Source organism: Eptatretus burgeri, chromosome 2 (assembly GCF_056783735.1).
Source record: "Eptatretus burgeri isolate ZD-2024b chromosome 2, Ebu_testis_v1, whole genome shotgun sequence".
In the NCBI taxonomy this organism is placed as follows: domain Eukaryota; kingdom Metazoa; phylum Chordata; class Myxini; order Myxiniformes; family Myxinidae; genus Eptatretus; species Eptatretus burgeri.
In genome coordinates, this window is record NC_140962.1 from 148,133,376 (window position 1) to 148,154,290 (window position 20,915).

The 20,915-nt window shown below is 48.0% G+C and overlaps 2 protein-coding genes across 6 annotated transcripts in view; both read left to right on the forward strand.

Annotated features, from left to right (window-relative positions):
* LOC147033493 (butyrophilin subfamily 1 member A1-like) overlaps positions 1-20,915 on the forward strand; it is a 253,394-nt gene that overhangs the window by 196,693 nt on the left and 35,786 nt on the right. For 2 of the 5 annotated variants that reach the window (XM_085855800.1, XM_085855819.1), the window contains exon 1: positions 18,414-18,626. The exons of 2 other annotated variants lie outside the window; for them this stretch is intronic. The gene's annotated coding sequence lies outside the window, so the exon portion shown is untranslated. Of the gene's footprint in view, positions 1-18,413; positions 18,725-20,915 lie in introns of those variants that run through there. One more of the 5 variants, XM_085855809.1, reaches the window with a different exon arrangement.
* The window catches only part of LOC147033497 (tripartite motif-containing protein 14-like), a 234,279-nt gene that overhangs the window by 24,774 nt on the left and 188,590 nt on the right, over positions 1-20,915 (forward strand). The window lies entirely within an intron of this gene.

A 20,915-nucleotide genomic window follows, 5' to 3' on the forward strand; every position in this document is an offset into this window, starting at 1 on the left:
CTCGAGTCTGTGGTTGATCAGTGCCCCAGAGGAGATACACTTCTAGTCTTGGGGGATTTCAATGCATCGACTGGAACTGATAGGGACGGTTATGAGGTGTGTGTGTTGGTCCCCATGGGTCAGGAACTATGAACCAGAATAGCACTAAGTTCCTTGACTTTGCAAGAAGTCATGGACATAGGGTGGCTGGTTCATGGTTTCAGCACCCACAAGCTCATCGCTGGACTTGGTATTCCAACGCTGGCGGTGTGGCAAAGGAGATTGACCATGTCCTCATTGACGGTCGTTGGAGGATGATCCAGAACTGCAGGGTCTACCGGAGTGCTCAGTTCCTCAATACTGACCACAGGCTTGTTGTAGCAACTCTAAAGCTGCACCTTAAATCCTGGAGAATGGTACCATCCCAGCTGAGGCTGGATGTTGCCAAGCTCAGGGATGAGAGAGTAGCTGAGGAGTTTGCGAACAGGCTGAGTGGACACTTGGGGGGTCTGGGTGCTTTGGGGGGTCCTGAAGAGTTGTGGAGCGCCTTCAAGACCACCGTCCTTGATGTTGCCGGTGGATGCCTTGGAGCTCACCGCAGGGCAAAGAAGAATTTTGTCTCTCAAGGGACACTGGATACCATTGACCAGAGTCGCACGGCCAGGCTGAATGGCAGAGCTGAGCTGTTCAGGGAGCTGAGGCGTAAACTGTACGTGCACTGAGGGTGGACAAGGAGGCCTATGTGCGAGGAATCTGTGAGGGGGTAGAGCATCACCTGTGGACAGGTGATTCTCGTCCCGCTTACAGGGGAATTCGCGCATTACGCTCATCCAAGCCCATCCCTCAGAGCACTACAGGTCGACCAGAAAGTGTGAGGCTCTGACAGAGGAGTCAGGAGTGAAGGACACCGCTGGGACGGTTACTTTGAGCGGTTGTACCAGGCTGATCCCCCAACTGTCGAGTTGGACGTCAAGGGTGTTACAGTCCCTGTTGCTGACCCTCGAATCAACTGTGGTCCACCTTCGCTTGTCGAAACACGGGCTGCGGTGAACCAGTTGAAACGGGGCAAAGCTCCAGGGATCTGTGGCATCCATGCCGAACTTCTCTAGGCTGGTGGAAATGCTGCACTCGTGTCGTTGCATGCAGTTTTGTGCTCTGCCTGGAACACAGGCATCATCCCAACTGACTGGCCTTGTTGTCCCTCTCTGGAAAGGGAAGGGTGATCGCCAAGACTGCAACAACTACCGAGGGGTGACGCTGCTCTCAGTGCCGGGCAAGGTCTTTGCTCGGATAATTCTCGATAGGGTTCGCCACCATCTGCTTGAGCACCAGCGTCCAGAGCAGTCAGGCTTTACACCAAAGAGGTCAACGATTGACCGTATCCTTGCACTTCGTGTCCTCACCGAACGCAGACGAGAGTTTCGGCAGGGGCTGCTTGCAGCCTATGTTGATCTCTGTAAAGCGTTCTGATTCAGTGAATCGGGATGTCCTCTGGAGGATTCTTGGTCTTCGTGGGGTGCCACCAAAACTGATCGATCTGATGTCTGAACTCTACTCTGGTACTGAGAGTGCTGTGAAGTGTGGTGGTACCATCTCTGACTTATTTCCAGTTGTTAATGGAGTTCGTCAGGGATGTGTACTTGCCCCCACACTTTTCAGCACTTGTATGGACTGGATTCTAGGGAGGATGTCGGAGAGATCAAGTTGCGGTGCGTCATTTGGGAATGTCAAGATCTCGGACCTTGACTTTGCAGATGATGCAGTCATCTTTGCGGAGACTTTAGACATCCTTTTGGGGGCCCTCGAGGTGCTGAATGAGGAGTCGGAGCCGTTGGGATTTCAGGTTTCTTGGGTCAAAACTAGATCCAGGCTTTCGGTGACATCTTGGATGCTGCTGTCCTGTCTGTGTCTGTTTGTGGTGAGGATGTTGAGGTCGTGGAGAGATTCACTTACCTTGGCAGTGATATTCATGTCTCTGCTGGCTGCGAGTCAGAGGTCAATAGACGATTGGGTCGGGCCTGGGGAGTCATGGATTCACTGGATCATGGGGTGTGGCGCTGCCGGTACCTGTGCGGGAGGACGAAAGTCCGAGTCTTCAGGTCCTTGGTACTTCCAGTCTTGCTCTATGGGTGCGAGACTTGGACTCTGACCAAGGATCTGAGACGGAGACTTAATTCCTTTGGTACCAGGTCTCTTCGGAGAATCCTATCGCTGGTCGGATTTTGTGTCCAACGAGCGGTTGCTGAGAGAGACTCGGATGAGATTTGTTACCTGCATAGTCCGTGAGCGTCAGTTGCGGCTGTATGGACATGTGGCTCATTTTCCTGACTCTGATCCTGCTCACCAGATTCTCTCAGCGAGGGAGTCTCATGAGTGGAGGAGGCCAGTGGGTCGACCACGTGCCTCATGGTTGCAACAGGTTGACCATCATCTCAAGGAGATGGGGATGGGCCTGGCATCTGCCTGGGAGATGGCCAGACGGAGGCCCCTGGAGTACCGGCGGAAAGTGGACGCAGCGACGTGCTGTTCTGGCACATGCTCCCATACCTGACCCTGAGTCAGTCCCATGGAGTCACAGAAATCCTTTGCTGAAGTGCCATGGCTGGTGAGAGAGGTACCAACACCCACCCAAGTTGCATGGTGACAATTAAAATTGCCACATATGAGGAAGAGAGAGTTGGGATGAGTGGTTGAAAATTTGGCCATGTTCTCTGAGAGATGCAGATGAAGCCATCACTATTTGGAGGATTGCACAACATAGATGAACAAGAGGTGGGAGTAGAGGGAAAATTGCAATGAGGAGGTACCCTGGGGGTTGGAAGGTGTAAGGACAGTACAAGGGCAGTACAAGCTTGAGTTATTGATGTAAAGTGGAACTCTGCCTCCAGGATGTGGTTCAAGCCTAACAAGTTGGAAAAGACATGAACAAGGGAGAGACACAAAGGAGTCAGGAACATCCGATGACATTCCAGTGGGGGCTTACTCTGTGCAGAGCGTTGGAGCTGCCGAAGCAGTCTCCTTGGCTATTGGGCACATTCCTGGACAGGTCGCCACTCCGACACAGGTTACCAGCAAGCTGGCACTCATTTTACCAACCTCAGAAGGATGACAGGCAGAATCAACCCCACCTGGTATTCACTCAACAGAAAGCAGGATTTGAACTCAGGATCTTAGGCATCCCAAGCCCACCACCCGAACGATTTGACCAACACCAGGCTTTACCATCTGTGACAGATGATACTGTTAAACAGATGATGCCTTGTTTCCCGGCAGTGCCCTGACTTGAGAGATGTGGCAGTGTTTCCCTGACCTTTTGTCAGGTCAGGTTCGATCTGTGACTTGCTACAGGTACCATGTAAACCTGTACTAACCTGTTCCATGGTCGGGTTGTCGGCGACTAAACCGTCTCCCCACCAGGTTTTCTGGTGAGGAGGGTGTTTGGATGTGGACACCCAGCAGGATTAAAAACAAAACCTGTAAAAGGGTGGAGGAGCTCCTTGTGAGCCAACGGCCATCCATATCTAGTGCCCAACTGTGTCTGCGGACGTCCTCCTGCAGTTGGGTTACTTTCATTAGGAGGTTGGTTGCAGGATTTGCACTCCGGCCACCGTAAAACCCTTCATTCCGCAAAACGCAAAAACGCAAAAAAATCTGAAAACCCACTCCGTGGGAGTACCTCCTGTGCAGCTTCCCTTCGCAGGGCAGCTCACCGGATGATGGGATTGGGGCAAAGCCTTCGGGACCCCCAATCTTTGATAGGAGGGAAACCACGGGGTAACATCCCTGGGTCAGATTGCGGGAGAGTGTGTCGGAGTGGTGCTGAGGTGTCGTCCACCATACGGCAGTCTCCTTGGGTTAACCTGAGGCGGTCCCTTCGGGTGGGTGCCTGGAATGTCCTATCCCTAAGAGAGGATGATCACCTGTCTCTGTTATCATCTGAGCTCAAGCGTTTGGACATCGGGAATGCAGCTCTCTCTGAGGTTCGGAGACCACATTGCGGCGAGATAATGGTGGGTGGTTACACCTACTATTGGTCTGGTCGCTCTGATGGTTACCATACCCAAGGAGTTGCTGTAGCTGTGTCCAATAAACTGACCCCAATGATAATTGAGGTAACACCGGTCAACGAGCGTATTATGAGATTAAGGATTCGCCACTCCTTAGGTGTCATTTCCCTGGTCTCTGTTTATGCTCCGACTCAGGCGAGTGATCTCACCGTGAAGGATGCATTCTACGCCACACTCGAGTCTGTGGTTGATCAGTGCCCCAGAGGAGATACACTTCTAGTCTTGGGGGATTTCAATGCATCGACTGGAACTGATAGGGACGGTTATGAGGTGTGTGTGTTGGTCCCCATGGGTCAGGAACTATGAACCAGAATAGCACTAAGTTCCTTGACTTTGCAAGAAGTCATGGACATAGGGTGGCTGGTTCATGGTTTCAGCACCCACAAGCTCATCGCTGGACTTGGTATTCCAACGCTGGCGGTGTGGCAAAGGAGATTGACCATGTCCTCATTGACGGTCGTTGGAGGATGATCCAGAACTGCAGGGTCTACCGGAGTGCTCAGTTCCTCAATACTGACCACAGGCTTGTTGTAGCAACTCTAAAGCTGCACCTTAAATCCTGGAGAATGGTACCATCCCAGCTGAGGCTGGATGTTGCCAAGCTCAGGGATGAGAGAGTAGCTGAGGAGTTTGCGAACAGGCTGAGTGGACACTTGGGGGTCTGGGTGCTTTGGGGGGTCCTGAAGAGTTGTGGAGCGCCTTCAAGACCACCGTCCTTGATGTTGCCGGTGGATGCCTTGGAGCTCACCGCAGGGCAAAGAAGAATTTTGTCTCTCAAGGGACACTGGATACCATTGACCAGAGTCGCACGGCCAGGCTGAATGGCAGAGCTGAGCTGTTCAGGGAGCTGAGGCGTAAAACTGTACGTGCACTGAGGGTGGACAAGGAGGCCTATGTGCGAGGAATCTGTGAGGGGGTAGAGCATCACCTGTGGACAGGTGATTCTCGTCCCGCTTACAGGGGAATTCGCGCATTACGTTCATCCAAGCCCATCCCTCAGAGCACTACAGTTCGAGCAGAGAGTGGTAGGCTCTTGACAGAGGAGTCAGGAGTGAAGGCCCGCTGGGACGGTTACTTTGAGCGGTTGTACCAGGCTGATCCCCCAACTGTCGAGTTGGACGTCAAGGGTGTTACAGTCCCTGTTGCTGACCCTCGAATCAACTGTGGTCCACCTTCGCTTGTGGAAACACGGGCTGCGGTGAACCAGTTGAAACGGGGCAAAGCTCCAGGGATCTGTGGCATCCATGCCGAACTTCTCTAGGCTGGTGGAAATGCTGCACTCGTGTCGTTGCATGCAGTTTTGTGCTCTGCCTGGAACACAGGCATCATCCCAACTGACTGGCCTTGTTGTCCCTCTCTGGAAAGGGAAGGGTGATCGCCAAGACTGCAACAACTACCGAGGGGTGACGCTGCTCTCAGTGCCGGGCAAGGTCTTTGCTCGGATAATTCTCGATAGGGTTCGCCACCATCTGCTTGAGCACCAGCGTCCAGAGCAGTCAGGCTTTACACCAAAGAGGTCAACGATTGACCGTATCCTTGCACTTCGTGTCCTCACCGAACGCAGACGAGAGTTTCGGCAGGGGCTGCTTGCAGCCTATGTTGATCTCTGTAAAGCGTTCAATTCAGTGAATCGGGATGTCCTCTGGAGGATTCTTGGTCTTCGTGGGGTGCCACCAAAACTGATCGATCTGATGTCTGAACTCTACTCTGGTACTGAGAGTGCTGTGAAGTGTGGTGGTACCATCTCTGACTTATTTCCAGTTGTTAATGGAGTTCGTCAGGGATGTGTACTTGCCCCCACACTTTTCAGCACTTGTATGGACTGGATTCTAGGGAGGATGTCGGAGAGATCAAGTTGCGGTGCGTCATTTGGGAATGTCAAGATCTCGGACCTTGACTTTGCAGATGATGCAGTCATCTTTGCGGAGACTTTAGACATCCTTTTGGGGGCCCTCGAGGTGCTGAATGAGGAGTCGGAGCCGTTGGGATTTCAGGTTTCTTGGGTCAAAACTAGGATCCAGGCTTTCGGTGACATCTTGGATGCTGCTGTCCTGTCTGTGTCTGTTTGTGGTGAGGATGTTGAGGTCGTGGAGAGATTCACTTACCTTGGCAGTGATATTCATGTCTCTGCTGGCTGCGAGTCAGAGGTCAATAGACGATTGGGTCGGGCCTGGGGAGTCATGGATTCACTGGATCATGGGGTGTGGCGCTGCCGGTACCTGTGCGGGAGGACGAAAGTCCGAGTCTTCAGGTCCTTGGTACTTCCAGTCTTGCTCTATGGGTGCGAGACTTGGACTCTGACCAAGGATCTGAGACGGAGACTTAATTCCTTTGGTACCAGGTCTCTTCGGAGAATCCTTGGCTATCGCTGGTCGGATTTTGTGTCCAACGAGCGGTTGCTGAGAGAGACTCGGATGAGATTTGTTACCTGCATAGTCCGTGAGCGTCAGTTGCAGCTGTATGGACATGTGGCTCATTTTCCTGACTCTGATCCTGCTCACCAGATTCTCTCAGCGAGGGAGTCTCATGAGTGGAGGAGGCCAGTGGGTCGACCACGTGCCTCATGGTTGCAACAGGTTGACCATCATCTCAAGGAGATGGGGATGGGCCTGGCATCTGCCTGGGAGATGGCCAGACGGAGGCCCCTGGAGTACCGGCGGAAAGTGGACGCAGCGACGTGCTGTTCTGGCACATGCTCCCATACCTGACCCTGAGTCAGTCCCATGGAGTCACAGAAATCCTTTGCTGAAGTGCCATGGCTGGTGAGAGAGGTACCAACACCCACCCAAGTTGCATGGTGACAATTAAAATTGCCACATATGAGGAGGAGAGAGTTGGGATGAGTGGTTGAAAATTTGGCCATGTTCTCTGAGAGATGCAGATGAAGCCATCACTATTTGGAGGATTGCACAACATAGATGAACAAGAGGTGAGAGCAGAGGGAAAATTGCAATGAGGAGGTACCCTGGGGGTTGGAAGGTGTAAGGACAGTACAAGGGCAGTACAAGCTTGAGTTATTGATGTAAAGTGGAACTCTGCCTCCAGGATGTGGTTCAAGCCTAACAAGTTGGAAAAGACAACAAGGGAGAGACACAAAGGAGTCAGGAACATCCGATGACATTCCAGTGGGGGCTTACTCTGTGCAGAGCGTTGGAGCTGCCGAAGCAGTCTCCTTGGCTATTGGGCACATTCCTGGACAGGTCGCCACTCCGACACAGGTTACCAGCAAGCTGGCACTCATTTTACCAACCTCAGAAGGATGACAGGCAGAATCAACCCCACCTGGTATTCACTCAACAGAAAGCAGGATTTGAACTCAGGATCTTAGGCATCCCAAGCCCACCACCCGAACGATTTGACCAACACCAGGCTTTACGTCCTGTGACAGATGATACTGTTAAACAGATGATGCCTTGTTTCCTGGCAGTGCCCTGACTTGAGAGATGTGGCAGGTAATAGAGGAGACCTCGGATGTTTGAGGTCCACATAGTTGGAGATAAGGGGGAGGAGGCATTGTGATGGTGCAGAATGGGGGGGGGATGCTTTGCAGGGGCAAGGTGAGGCTTTGGTGAGGGTGGCTGTGGGAGAATGTTTAAGGGTGTGGGTGCATGGGAGTGTTTGAGTGTGTGAGCTGTGGGGGAAGGTTCAAGTGTGCAGGGTGTGGGGGAGGAGGGGGAGGTTTGAGTGTTTTGGTTGCAGGTGATGGTTTGAGTGTGTGAGGAGTGGGGGAAGGTTTTAAAGGGACAGGTGAGGGGGAAGCATTCCGAGGGTGGGGTGAGGAGCAATACAGAAAAGGGGGTATGTAGCTTTGAGGGTGTAGGGGTGGATGCTGTTCCTGATTCCAGATTGCCAGCTTTGACAAACGGTGATAAAGTTCATTGGTGGGAGATAAGAACGTTTGCAAACGCTTGGAGAAATGATGCGCTGGATGAATGGAGGTGGGGAGGAGGGGGTGTTGTGGATGAGGTGCAGAGCAAACAAACACCTTAGAAAAAGAATCCTTTTGAGGAAGAAGAAGAAAAGTAAGAAGAGGAAGAAGCAGAAGTGGATGAAGAGGAAGAAGAAGAGACAACATCGTGGTGGAGGAGAAGATTTTGTGCAGCATTTGTGAAAAGATACAAGGGTTGAAATGCATTATTAAAATGTTTCTTTTTTTAAAGAATTGTTTATATTTAATGTGGATTCAGTATTCAGTTTGGAGAAATCGGGGGAATGCATGAACCAGGAACAGAAGGAAACTCAGTGGAAATGGGAATCATTACAGAGTGAAATGTAAAGTTTTTGTTTGTTTGCTTGTTTGTTCCGTAATAAAAATTGGAAATTGGATGGGATGGTGTTGAGGACAAAGAAACAAGATACCTGGGAATACACCCAGAACTAAAGCTCTATATTAAAGCTAAAGCATGGTCAAGGAAGTCTCATTTGTGGAAAAGTTATTGATCACCAAGTCCTAGATCCGACTTGGAAAGTTCACAGATTGAGTCAGTCCCCTCGAGTCACAGAAATCCTTTCCCTATGTTTCTCATTGTAATGTTATGAGGAAAACTCCTCTGAAATGTTACTTTTATAATAATTGTCACCAACTACAAATGCTCAGTCACTCATTCATATTAGCTTAAACAAGCATCTAGTATAATTCTAAAAGGTGTGCATTTCATATAAACGTACTCATCTTATCCCTCATATTTTCACACCCTGAAGCTGAGGCACAAAGTTGAGTGTAGTTTGCAGAAGTACAAACATGCAGTATACACCTTACAAAAAATAGCATGTGTTGTGAGTCGATCCAACTTTAAAATTTTCACTGGTCAGGACCACCATCTGTGAAATTAGTCAAAAGCAAATTGAGGATGGTGGGGTGGGGAGGCCAAGGAACTGGATTTTTTAAAGACTGTTTCTGAGGAACAATGGTATTAAAACAGAAATCAATAAAAATAATAAAACCATAACGATTAGAAAATTCAAGATGCTGAAAAGCAAAATGAATAACTAAGGCAAGCGCATCATCATCAGATCAAGCCTACAAGTGGTGATAGACCTCGGATGCTTGAGAACCAAATGCTCAAACACCTTCATCAATGAGGTGAGAGACATGGTTCGTTGTACTATGACAACGGAAGGCCAGAATGGAATCTGGGATAGGGCCAGAATGATAGGGCCAGAGTAGAGGATAAATGGGGTTTTCCAAGGCATCCATGCAAATAAATGGGGAAAAGGGGAAAACTCTCTGAATCAACCCCAAAAAAACCCAAAACAGGAGACTGATTACTCCCCCTCCCATGCAAATGTATAAGGAAACCTTTCTGACTCAAGGCTCAGGTTAAAACAGGAGAATGATTTTCTCCTTCTCCCATACAAGCTCATGTTAAATTGAGACTGATATTCTCCCCCTCCCATGCAAGCTCATGTTAAATTGAGACTGTCTCGAGATCCAAAAACCCAAAATAGGAGAATGTTTTTCTCCTCCCCCCCACCCCCGCCCCTCTGACTGTGACGGTGACGTCAGCTTCACCAAGGCCACTCCCCTATCGAGGGAGATCCATAAGAATGACGGGTGGGGTTGCGAGTGTGTCGTGTTTTTTGGGTTGCGCTGGAGTTCTTGAGTGGTTAACAGCCATGTTTACGAGGGGCTGTTACGAGTTCTTAGTTGGTTTTTGCTGTCCTAAGTGTTGAGCAGAGGGTCATCGAGGCAGTGAACGCGTCTCTGCTGGGCCTCCACAAGGAAGGGCAGAGCGAACCCGACTTCCCTCCGTGGACCCCGACTATTCACCACCTGAGCTCCGCCACGAACCACGAGTCCCTCACCTGCGAATGGGACCAGGCCGACAACCATACGCAGGTACCACGGCATGGAGTACCTCCTTTCTCCGAGGGCCAGGTACCTATTCGGACTCTGACCCCCAGCTCGTCTCTCTCTCATCGGCTGGAGGGTCCAATAAAGAACTCTGGGTTTCTTTTCCTTTTGTGTGTGTGTGTGTGTGTGTGTGTGTGTGTGTGTGTGTGTGTGTGTGTGTGTCTGCGTGTGGGCCCTTCTTGTAAGTAGAACTGAGTAAGTGTTTTTGCTGATTGTAAATATTTCCCTGATTGCATATTCACGTCAAGTCTTGCCTTTGTCTTTATTTTACTGTTAATAAATTTATAAGAAATGTTCCCAGTCCGTTTCTGTCCCTTCTTACATTGGCCCAGCATGGTCCGAGTCTGAGTATAAGCGGGGTTTCATCCCCGGTAATCAGTCTATCATTGCCAGCACGGCTTTGGCAGTTTCTGCTCGGCGGCACCCGAACCGGAGTTGGTAGTCGGTAATTGGAACTCTACCGCAGTCGGTAGAGTGACTCAGTTCGAGCAAGACGTGCCGAGGGCATGGTTTCCCCGGTCGTCGAAATCGCGTAGCTAAATAGGTAAATTGGTTTTAGATAAATAGACCCTACGCTACGCGGTTGAGATATTGGCATCCATGGTCGGTTCAGTGACCCGCCAGTTCAGGAATTATCCGGAGCGATGGCCTACAATTCCGGGGAGTCTGGTGGGAGACAGCGTAACCTCCCCCACCCCCCACTGTCGTTCTCGCCACTGACCCCCAGCCCACAACAAGTGTATTCCGAAGAACTCTAAATTGATAACTTATATTAACTCGAGAGTTCGTAGGACACCTTACCCCACACAGTCTTGAGAAAATAGACATGGGAAGGGTCTTTTAAAGTCTTGCTTTGTGTTTCTGAGTACGATCTATATTTCCGATCACAAGCCGTCATTTTGTCTGAATCTCGACATCCCTCCACTCCGAGAGCACGAGTGGCAAATTTGATTTGTTGAGATGGTGTAAGATTTTACTGAAGTACTGCTAAACTGAAGGTCTTTAGAAGTGGAAACAAGGAGGTTTGCATTCGACGGTGTTCAAGTACATAAATCAACCGAAATAAAATTAACGTTTTAAAAGGTGTAGAAAAAAAAAACAACTACATTTTTTTGGCCGCCAAAGTTGATAAAGTTTACTCTTTTACATCACGTCATTTAACATGTTAAATTAGTTATTTGTGTTTGTTGTTTGTGTCCTTTATGACATCCCTAAAAACAGTAAGTTTCCTGTTTGGAATTATTTTTTAATATCCAGCCAGGCAGGCAGACAGAGTAAAAATAATATCTCACTCCTCTGGGCATACATCTGCGATCGGGACAAATTCAGAGCCAAAGTACTGCTAAACTGCAGGTTTGTGTTCCGATTCACATTCTGATTCATGTTCTACAGTGTTCAAAACATAACATTCCATTGCAATTAAGTAGTTCCTCCATCATAGACTGATGTCTTTCGACAGACAGATAGACAGGGTGAACCAAATACTTAACCCTTCTAGGGAAATAACACATATGTATCTTACCTTGTATATTGTAACAGCCACAGCCCATTGCAGTTACCGGTTCAAGTTCTCTGGGTGGTGTTAAAATGACCACAACCACCAGCAAGGCCCACAACCACGAGCAAGTTCCCGGACCTGTTTGTCACATTACAATACTCGTTTGGACTGTGTCAACAACTGACTGATGAGCCGATAGGCGCTTGTGACCTTCCTAATCTCGGCGAGCAAATGTGAGCGCTCTGAACTGGAAGGAGCCAGCTTGTTTAACGACACCAACCCCGAGCCCAGGTACATTTATTTAAGGATTAAATCGCATGGGAGAAGGATTACATGAAGCAGCTCCAGTACACTCAGTTTTGTACACTCAGAGACTCAGGCATTCTCCACCCTTCTGCGTGACAGTCATTCCGACAAACAGCTGCCTCTCCTCTGGAGGTAATTGTCGCTCTCCAGACTTTCACGTCTCTCTTTCAGAGCAGCTGTTACAGTCAACCTGCCTATCTGGGTGAGATGCCTGGCCAACTGACAACTGCACCTGATATAACTGACGATCAGGCCTCATGCTGTGCCACATGAGCTCCCATGCTGAAGTGAATTGCCTACTTTATCAATGCAGTTTTCCCCCCATCAATCAGCTCCTGTGGTGAGGGAAATGGTCGGCTATCTCAATGTAGATTCGCCTCACTTATGCATGCCCATGGCCTGAGCTGCAAAGCTCTCATGTGCACTTTGAAGAGACATGTAAACAGAAGATAAGAACATTGAAAACGCACAGCCAGAGGTTTGAATAGGGGAGGACACAGTAGGAAAGGAAAATCAAACATCTCACAATAAGTACTCAACACATGCCCATTGCACAAATAGTACGTCATTTATCTCACCAAATGTTAAGAAATAACTATCACTCCAAACAGTTTTATTAACCCCTAAAGACCATTCCCATAACAGCCTGTGCTCAAAAGGGGGAGCAGCATTGGGGTCTGACCATGCAGGACAACCACTACCTGATTCTACATGCACAAGATTTCAAAAAGAGTTCATTCTTACGTTGCCGTGTTGTGTCAATAAGGTGACTCACTCATCTGCCATGCACATACTTGTACATCTATATCCGGATGTAATTTTAACAATATGTGCTTAAAAAAGGGGGAGATTCACAAGGAGGGCCTCTCATTTCTCTAAAATCTTTCAACTTAATAAGGTCCCTGGCCCCTCTTTCCTGGTATAAGATCCCATCTCTAACCCACTGAAGTGCTTGAAATGGCCTGGAGGGCCAAGAAAAATTTGTAAAATTAAGTGTCTTTTTGCCCTGGAGGAACCACAAAATGACTTATTGGACTGGTGGGCCCACATAATGTCTTTTTGGCCCAAGTAGTCCATAAATAAGTCTTCTTGGCACACGTGGCCCCAAAAGAAGTCTTCTTGGCTCATAAACAATTCCTTTTAGCCCATATGGCCCACAAAACAAGTGACAATGCAGCGGATGGCAAACAAAATGGCAAGCAGGGGGCATGGCTCACTTGCAAAGGACATGCAGGTGAGTGGCTGCAGATGGTACAAGGCAAAAGAGTACAAAAACAAGCAGATGGTACAAGGTAGCATCAGGTAGGCCTGCTGGCTTAAGCCTGATCCTATCCGAGACAGGGCCAGCCCGAGATCAAATAATGCCCAGGCAAGAGGTGTATTTGACACCTTACTCTCCATTTGTTCAACTTTTGAATAACTTATTAGGGGGTATCAAGGGCAGGCAGTATTGGGGGGGGGGGGTTGCGAGGGTAGCCATTGGTGAGGCAGTGGAGAGGGCAGGCAGTGGTGGTGGGGTATTGAGGGCAGGTAGTGCTGAGGGGGTAGCAAGGGCCGCCAGTGGTGGTGGGAGGGGGAGCAAGGGCAGGCAGTGGGGAGGATAGCGAGGTTAGGCAGTGGTGAGGGTGCAGCAATAAAGATAGGTAGTAATGAGGCCAAGGAAACAGTTTTTTTTTGGTCAGGAAACAATTCAATAGAGTATGTAGATTATTCATTTTTATTGGAAAGATATTAGACATCGAGTTGAGTTCACTTTCGAAGAAGCAGCGGTTAGGGATATTGAAGGAAGGTTAAATGATAGTGTCATGTCAGAGGAGGAAGATGTTGGTTGTGGTACACCTTGCTGGTAATCTTCACTGATATTCTCCTAAGATTTGAAAATGGAATATAATTTACTTGCAAGGGATACCCGGGGAGGGTTTGGGGGGGTGGGTGGGAAGGAGAGCTCGGGGAGCTTTTCCCGGTGGTGGTTTCAGGATGTGTTGGACATTGAAAAGCTATGGAGGTAATAGTCTCATGCTGGTTATCTTTTGCCTTCGGACTAGCGGCAACATTGATGCCTGATCCACATCCCAATATACACTTTATAGTGGTCTTTGTTGGCCTACAAACGAACATCAAGACCAATTTGTGGTAGCTTAACATCATGCCCACATTCTGAATTACCAATGCCCAACATTTCCTGCCACAAGATGCTACGATTTGACTATGAAAGAATAACATATAAACGCACAAACAAACACACAAACATTTGAAAATACTTATGCAGACGAGAAAAGCCATATATGTCAACCTATGGCTAGAAGGATGGTGTCGGAAGGAAGGTTTTGCATTTGGGAAAGAATGAGAATCATTTCGGGGTCAAAGAGCATGTTTCCAAGCTGAAGAAGAAAGGACTTCATGCATTAGAAAGGAGGTGAGCATAAGGGGATCTGAAAGAGATGTTGAAGATAATGAAGTAAAGATAATGTTAATGAGGGGTACAGATAAAATAAATGAAGAATTTCTTTGCAGCAGAATAGACAGTGAGAGGACCAGGGGCCATAGCCTACAAGTGAAGAAGAGGAGAGGTAAGACTGTAGAATGGCAGGGGTCTTTTACTCATAGAGAAGTTAATGCATGGAATGGTCTCCATGGAAAGGTAGTGATCGCAGAAACATGAAGACACAGGTCAGGTCAGGTATGGAAGCATGCGCCAGAGCAGCTCGTCGCTGCATCCACTTTCCACCGGTACTCCAGGGGACTCCGTCTGGCCATCCCCCAGGCAGATGCCAGGCCCATCCCCATCTCCTTGAGATTCCGATCAACCTGCTGCAACCACGAGGAATGTTGTTGGCCCATTGGCCTCCTCCACTCATGAGATTCCCTCGCTGAGAGAATCTGGTGAGCAGGATCAGCGTCAGGAAAATGAGCCACATGTCCATAAAGCCGCAGCTGACACTGACGGACTATGCAGGTAACAAATCTCATTTGAGTCTCTCTCAGCAACCGCTCGTTGGACACAAAGTCCGACCAGCAATAGCCAAGGATTCTCTGAAGAGACCTGGTACCAAAGTCTCTGTCTCAGATCCTTGTTCAGAGTCCAAGTCTCGCATCCATAGAGCAAGACTGGAAGCACCAAGGGCCTGAAGACTCAGACGTTCATCCTCCCGCACAGGTACCGACAGTGCCACACCCCATTATCCAGTGAATCCAGGACTCCCCAGGCCTGACCCAGACGTCGATTGACCTCTGACTCACAGCCGGCAGAGACATGAATATCACTGCCAAGGGAAGTGAATTTCTCCACGACATCCTCACCACAAACAAGCACAGACAGGACAGCGGCATCCAAGATGTCATTGAAAGCCTGGATCCTAGTTTTTACCCAGGAAACCCATCATTCCAGCGGCTCCGACTCCTCATTCAGCACCTCGATGGCCCCCAAAAGGATATCTAAAGTCTCCACAAAGATGACTGCATCATCTGCAAAATCAAGGTCAGAGTTCTTGACATTCCCAAACGATGCACCGCAGCTTGATCTCTCTGACATCCTCCCTAGAATCCAGTTCATACAAGTGCTGAAAAGTGTGGGGGCCAGTACACACCCCTGATGAACTCCAGTAACAACTGGAAATAAGTCAGAGATGGTACCACCACATCTCACAGCACTCTCAGTGCCAGAGTAGAGTGCAGACATCAGATCGATCAGTTTTGATGGCACCCCACGAAGACCAAGAATTCTCCAGAGGGCATCCCGATTCACTGAATCGAACGCTTTACAGAGATCAACATGGGCTGCAAGCAACCCCTGCCGAAACTCTTGCCTGCGTTCGGTGAGGACCCAAAGAGCAAGGATACGGTCAATCGTTGACCTCTTTGGTGTAAAGCCTGACTGCTCCGGAAGCTGGTGCTCGAGCAGATGGTGGCGAACCCTATCAAGACTTATCCGAGCAAAGAGCTTGCTCAGCACTGAGAGCAGCGTCATCCCCCGGTAGTTGCTGCAGTCTTGGCGATCACCCTTCCCTTTTCAGAGAGGGACAACAAGGCCCCTCTTCCAGTCAGTTGGGATGATGCCTGTGCTCCAGGCAGAGCACAAAACTGCATGCAACGACACGAGTGCAGCATATCCACCAGCCTTCAGCAGTTCAGCATGGATGCCACAGATCCCTGGAGCTTTACCCCAATTCAACTGGTTCACCACAGCCTGTGTTTCCACAAGCGAAGGTAGACCACAGTTTATTGGAGTGTAAGCAACAGGGATTGTAACACCCTTGACGTCCAACTCGACAGCTGGTGTATCAGCCCGGTACAACCACTCAAAGTAACCGGCCCAGCGGGACTTCACTTCGGACTCCTCTGTCAAGAGCCTACCACTCTCTGCTCTAACTGCAGTGCACTGAGGGATGGGCTTGGATGAACGCAATGCACGAATTCTCCTGTCAGCAGGATGAGAATCACTTGACCACAGGTGACACTCTAACCCCCCACAGATTCCTCGCACATCGGCCTCCTTGTCCACCCTTAGCGCACGTACAGTTTTACACCTCAGCTCCCTGAACAGCTCAGCTTTTCCATTCAGCCTGACCCTGCGACTCTGGTCAAAGGTATCCAGTGTTCCTTGAGAGACAAAATTCTTCTTTGCCCTATGGTGAGTTCTAAAACATCCACCGGTAACATCAAGGACAGTGGTCTTGAAGGCACTCCACAACTCTTCAGGACTCCCCAAAGCTCCCAGACTTCTCAAATCTCCACTCAGCTTGTTCGCAAACTCCTCAGCTACCCTCTCATCCTTGAGCTTGCCAACATCCAGCCTAGGCTGGGATGGTACCATTCTACTGGATTTAAGGTGCAACTTCAGAGTTGTGACAATAAGCCGGTGGTCAGTGTTGAGGCTCGAGTGTGCCATAGAATGTACCCTTCATGGTGAGATCACTCACCTCAGTTGGAGCATAAACAGAGACCAGGGAAATGACACCGAAGGAGTGACGAATCCTTAGCCTCATAATACGCTCGTTGACCGGTGTTACCTCAATTATCATTGGAGTCAGCTTCTTGGACACAGCTACAGCAACTCCTTGAGTATGGTAACCATCAGAGCGACCAGACCAATAGGAGGTGTAACCACCCACCATGGTCTCGCTGTAATCCGGTCTCCGAACCTCAGAGAGTGCTGCAATACCAATGTCCAAATGCTTGAGCTCAGATGATAACAGAGACAGGTGATCATCCTCTCTTCAGGATAAGACATTCCAGGCACCCACCCGAAGGGACCGCCTCAGGTCAACCCAAGGAGACCGATGTCTGGTGGACGACACCTCAGCACCACTCCGACACACTCTCCCGCAATCTGACCCAGGGATGTTTCCCCGTGGTTTCCCTCCTATCATCAAAGATTGGGGGTCCCGAAAGCTTCGCCCAAATCCCATCATCCAGTGAGCTGCCCTGTGAAGGGAAGCTGCACAGGAGGTACTCCCACGAAGTGGGTTTTCAGATTTTTTTGCGTTTTTGTGTTTTGCGGAATGAAGGGTTTTACGGTGGCCGGAGTGCAAATCCTGCCTCCAACCTCCTAATAAAAAGTAACCCAACTGCAGGAGGACGTCCGCAGACACAGTTGGGCACAGGATATAGATTGTCGTTGGCTCACAAGGAGGTCCTGCGCCCTTTGACAGGTTTTGTTTTTAATCCTTCTGGTTGTCGATATCCAAACACCCTCCTCACCAGAAAACCTGGTGGGGGATACAGTTTTGTTGCCGACAACCCGACCATGGAACAGGTTAGCACAGGTTTACATGGTACCTGTAGCAGGTCACAGATGTAATCTTGCCTGACCTGACACCGAATTTGGCCTGAATCAGACTCGAACCCTCGATAAACCTGAACCTCATCACCACCAACGATGATTATCCTCGATCTTGTGTGGAAGATGGGCGATTCACTCCCTCCATGTTTATATCAGTGTTCTGATTAATCAAATTCTGCCCATTTTGTGTTTATTTAGTCCGTTTGTCTATAAGTCCCATACGTGTTGTAAATAGTATTTGTGTTCCATGTTCGGGTGACACAGTGATGGAGTTGGACACACGCCCTTCATGTCCCGCACAAAGAATATCATATCGTGGAGTGGGAGGGGTTGGGGATATTCCAAAATACATTTTGTGTATGTAATATGTTTATAGCAGTTCACTCACTCACTCGATCATGTTAATGTCTCAGGTGACACACAAACATCTTACAAAAGAAAACGCCTCTTCTGTCAAACTGGGTCCTGTGTGCTGTGTTCATGTTTTCCCATTTCATTAGTTTCCTCATTCCTCAAACACTGACACACCCAGGGGTTTAAACCCTGTTTATATATTTATTTGTATTTTCCAATGTTCAGAATGAGCCAAGGGGGCATCAATCACATCCCTATCCAATTAATGACTGGATGGTTTGGGGACATTATCAACCCTTCCCAACAAACCAACGTACAAATCAGTTCATTCACTATTTACACCTGGACAAGGTGTTTCCCAATAAATGTAAAATTTTGTTATATTTCTCCGTATGGTTAAAACACATTTTATTAACATCAATGTATATTTATATCGGATTTTATTTTACCTCTCTGTTGCCAAAGTGGTTTATACAGTAAAATAATGCAGAATTACGTTCTATAAATAAATTCACCCTCAGGTAAAGAAAGAAGAAAAACTACATTTTCTCTCGTTCTCATCTCATACCAAAACCACTGTGTGTTTGTCATCGGAGGAACTAATCTCGGTTTCTGAACCCGAACAGACAGTTGCGGTGGTCTTTGTCTTGTGTATTCATGTTTTCCCAAGTTCTGTTCTGCTGTTGTGGATTGATAACTTGAAGTAATTTTTCTGAATCAAAATCGAGGAAAGGATTCCAAACACCTGAGGAGGTACCTGTGAAGGTTTCATCTTCTTCACTCGAAGTGAGTCAAAGTTGAAGTTTCTCTTTTGATCCATGACCAGTCTCGGTCGAACTTGTGCAGGTGTTTTGTGGTTCCCTGATGGTCCTGCTGTATCACAGGTTGGTGTGGTGTTTCTAAATATATCATATAAATGTTTAGAGAAACATTAACTGAACTGTTTTGGAAAACACAACTTTGTTTGGTTGTTACTCCACCACCGAAGGTGAGCAGAGATTATATTTTTACCCCTATCAGTCTGTTTGTATGTTCGGGAGCAGGATATCTCAAAAGTTTATGGACGGAATTGGACGAAACTGGGGAGTCAGGTTGGGTGTGTGACAAGGACGAATTGATTACATTTGGGTGAAGATTCGAATCCAGATCCGGATACGAGAAAGTATTGAAATCTTTGAAAATGATTCTTCACCATTGAGCGAGAGGGCCAAAAACGATATACAGTATAACACGAGAACAAGCCGAGTCGATTTTGGTTAAGGTTGGATGCAGTTCCGGCCTCACAATGACATACAAAACTTAAACTGTTCAGCGTCCCGGAGGTATGTACTCCACTGAGTGATATTCTCGTTGCCTTTTGAATGAGTAGATCTTCTTGCCAATATCAACAATGGTCCAATTTCACCCCTGCTTTTCAGTGTTCAACTCATTCAAGTGCTGGAAACTGTCACTTAAGCTTTGCTTGTCCTGCTCGGCCTCATTATTGAAGCGGTCAGCCAAGGAGTAATTTTTGTCTCAGAAAAATTAAAATTTCCATTTTTAGCAATGGAACACATGAAAGGACGTTTTCCACGAGAAAGCCAGGAGAATTCAGTGAAAGAGGAAGTGCTGGTGCCCCGATCCCACTTCTTTGCATATCACAGGGAACAGTCGAGAATTCGATTCCCTTGCCTCAATGTTGACAATCCTTTAATCTCCTCTCCCCGTAAAGGTTGGAATGTCCCAAGGCAAACTTCTTGGCCCAGTCCTATTCCTGATCTTCGTCAGTGATCTCTCTGACTCTCTGGAAAATCCCATTTGTATTTTTGCTAACAACTCCACCCTCTACAGTAAGATCCCTTGTCCTTGAGGCAGAGAGCAGCCTCTACCCTCTCTTTCGACCTTCATGATAGAATCACGAACTGGTCCAACACTTGAAATCAGTCTTCCAATAGTGGCAAAACTTACAACCTCACCCCATCTCTTGCAAATGAGCATCTGTTGAACCCTCCCATCTACATTTTAAAGAATCATTTTGAAAAGGTTCAGTCACATAAGCTTTTGGGCCTCACTATCAGCGATGATATTTCTTAAGCAACCATATTTCAAAGTTGGTCTCCACAGCCAGTCTCCATCTCCCATCACACAATCATCCTCCATCATACACAGTCTTTTCATTGCAGGACGTAACTTTTACCAACCTACAAGACTTTAATCCACAGCCTGATGAAGTAGTACTCTCCCCTCTCGGCTGGTGCCCCTGCCTCACACCGAGCATAACATAATATCTTGGAAAGTAAGGTCTTAAAGACCACTGGAATGTCCTGCAATAAAGCTGAGCCTTTTAGTCTGTCACTTTCGCAATTATCTCAGATTTTCCCCTGTCCACAACTGAGATCTTTTGTAACTACCGCAACTTTTTAGGAGATCTTCTAAACCCACGTTTTTACAAGTTTCAAGTTTTTCCCTGATGAGAATGTGCTACTGTATTCATTTTATTCATCCGTTGACCTCATTCTTGTCCAAATCCCTTGCCTGTCGAAGTCTACCTCTATTTATTCCCTCATCCTGATATGAGTCCCCCCTCTCTTTGTGCTGTTCCTTTTGTTCTGTTCCATTCTGATCCATTCTGCTCTTCCAGGAGTTGTACAAATGAAGTTATTATGTTGCCTGAAGTTGACTTTACTCTTTCCTATTTCATAGTTGATAGTGCTGAAGTTGCTTCTGTTGCTTCCAGTTGCAGGTAGAGCTTTGTGGTTCCTTGATTGTAGTGTGATATCACAGGTATAGGTTTTGTGGTTCGATTCCTTGATGCACTGTGATATCAGAGGTATAGGTTTTGTGGTTCCATTGTGGGTATAAATAGCGGCAATGTCACAGCGCTCACCTAGTAGAACGAGGGAACCATTGGAGGCCTCGATGACCAACAAGGTATGTAAAATTGCCTCTGGTTTGAACAAACTTGTGAAAGCACCGTGCAGAAATGACTCAGACCAAGTTGCATCTAAATTGGGTGAATAATTTTTTGAGAAGTCAAAAGTAGTGATCACGAAATTTTAATGACATTTGGCAATTAAATTGACTGACTTAATTAGC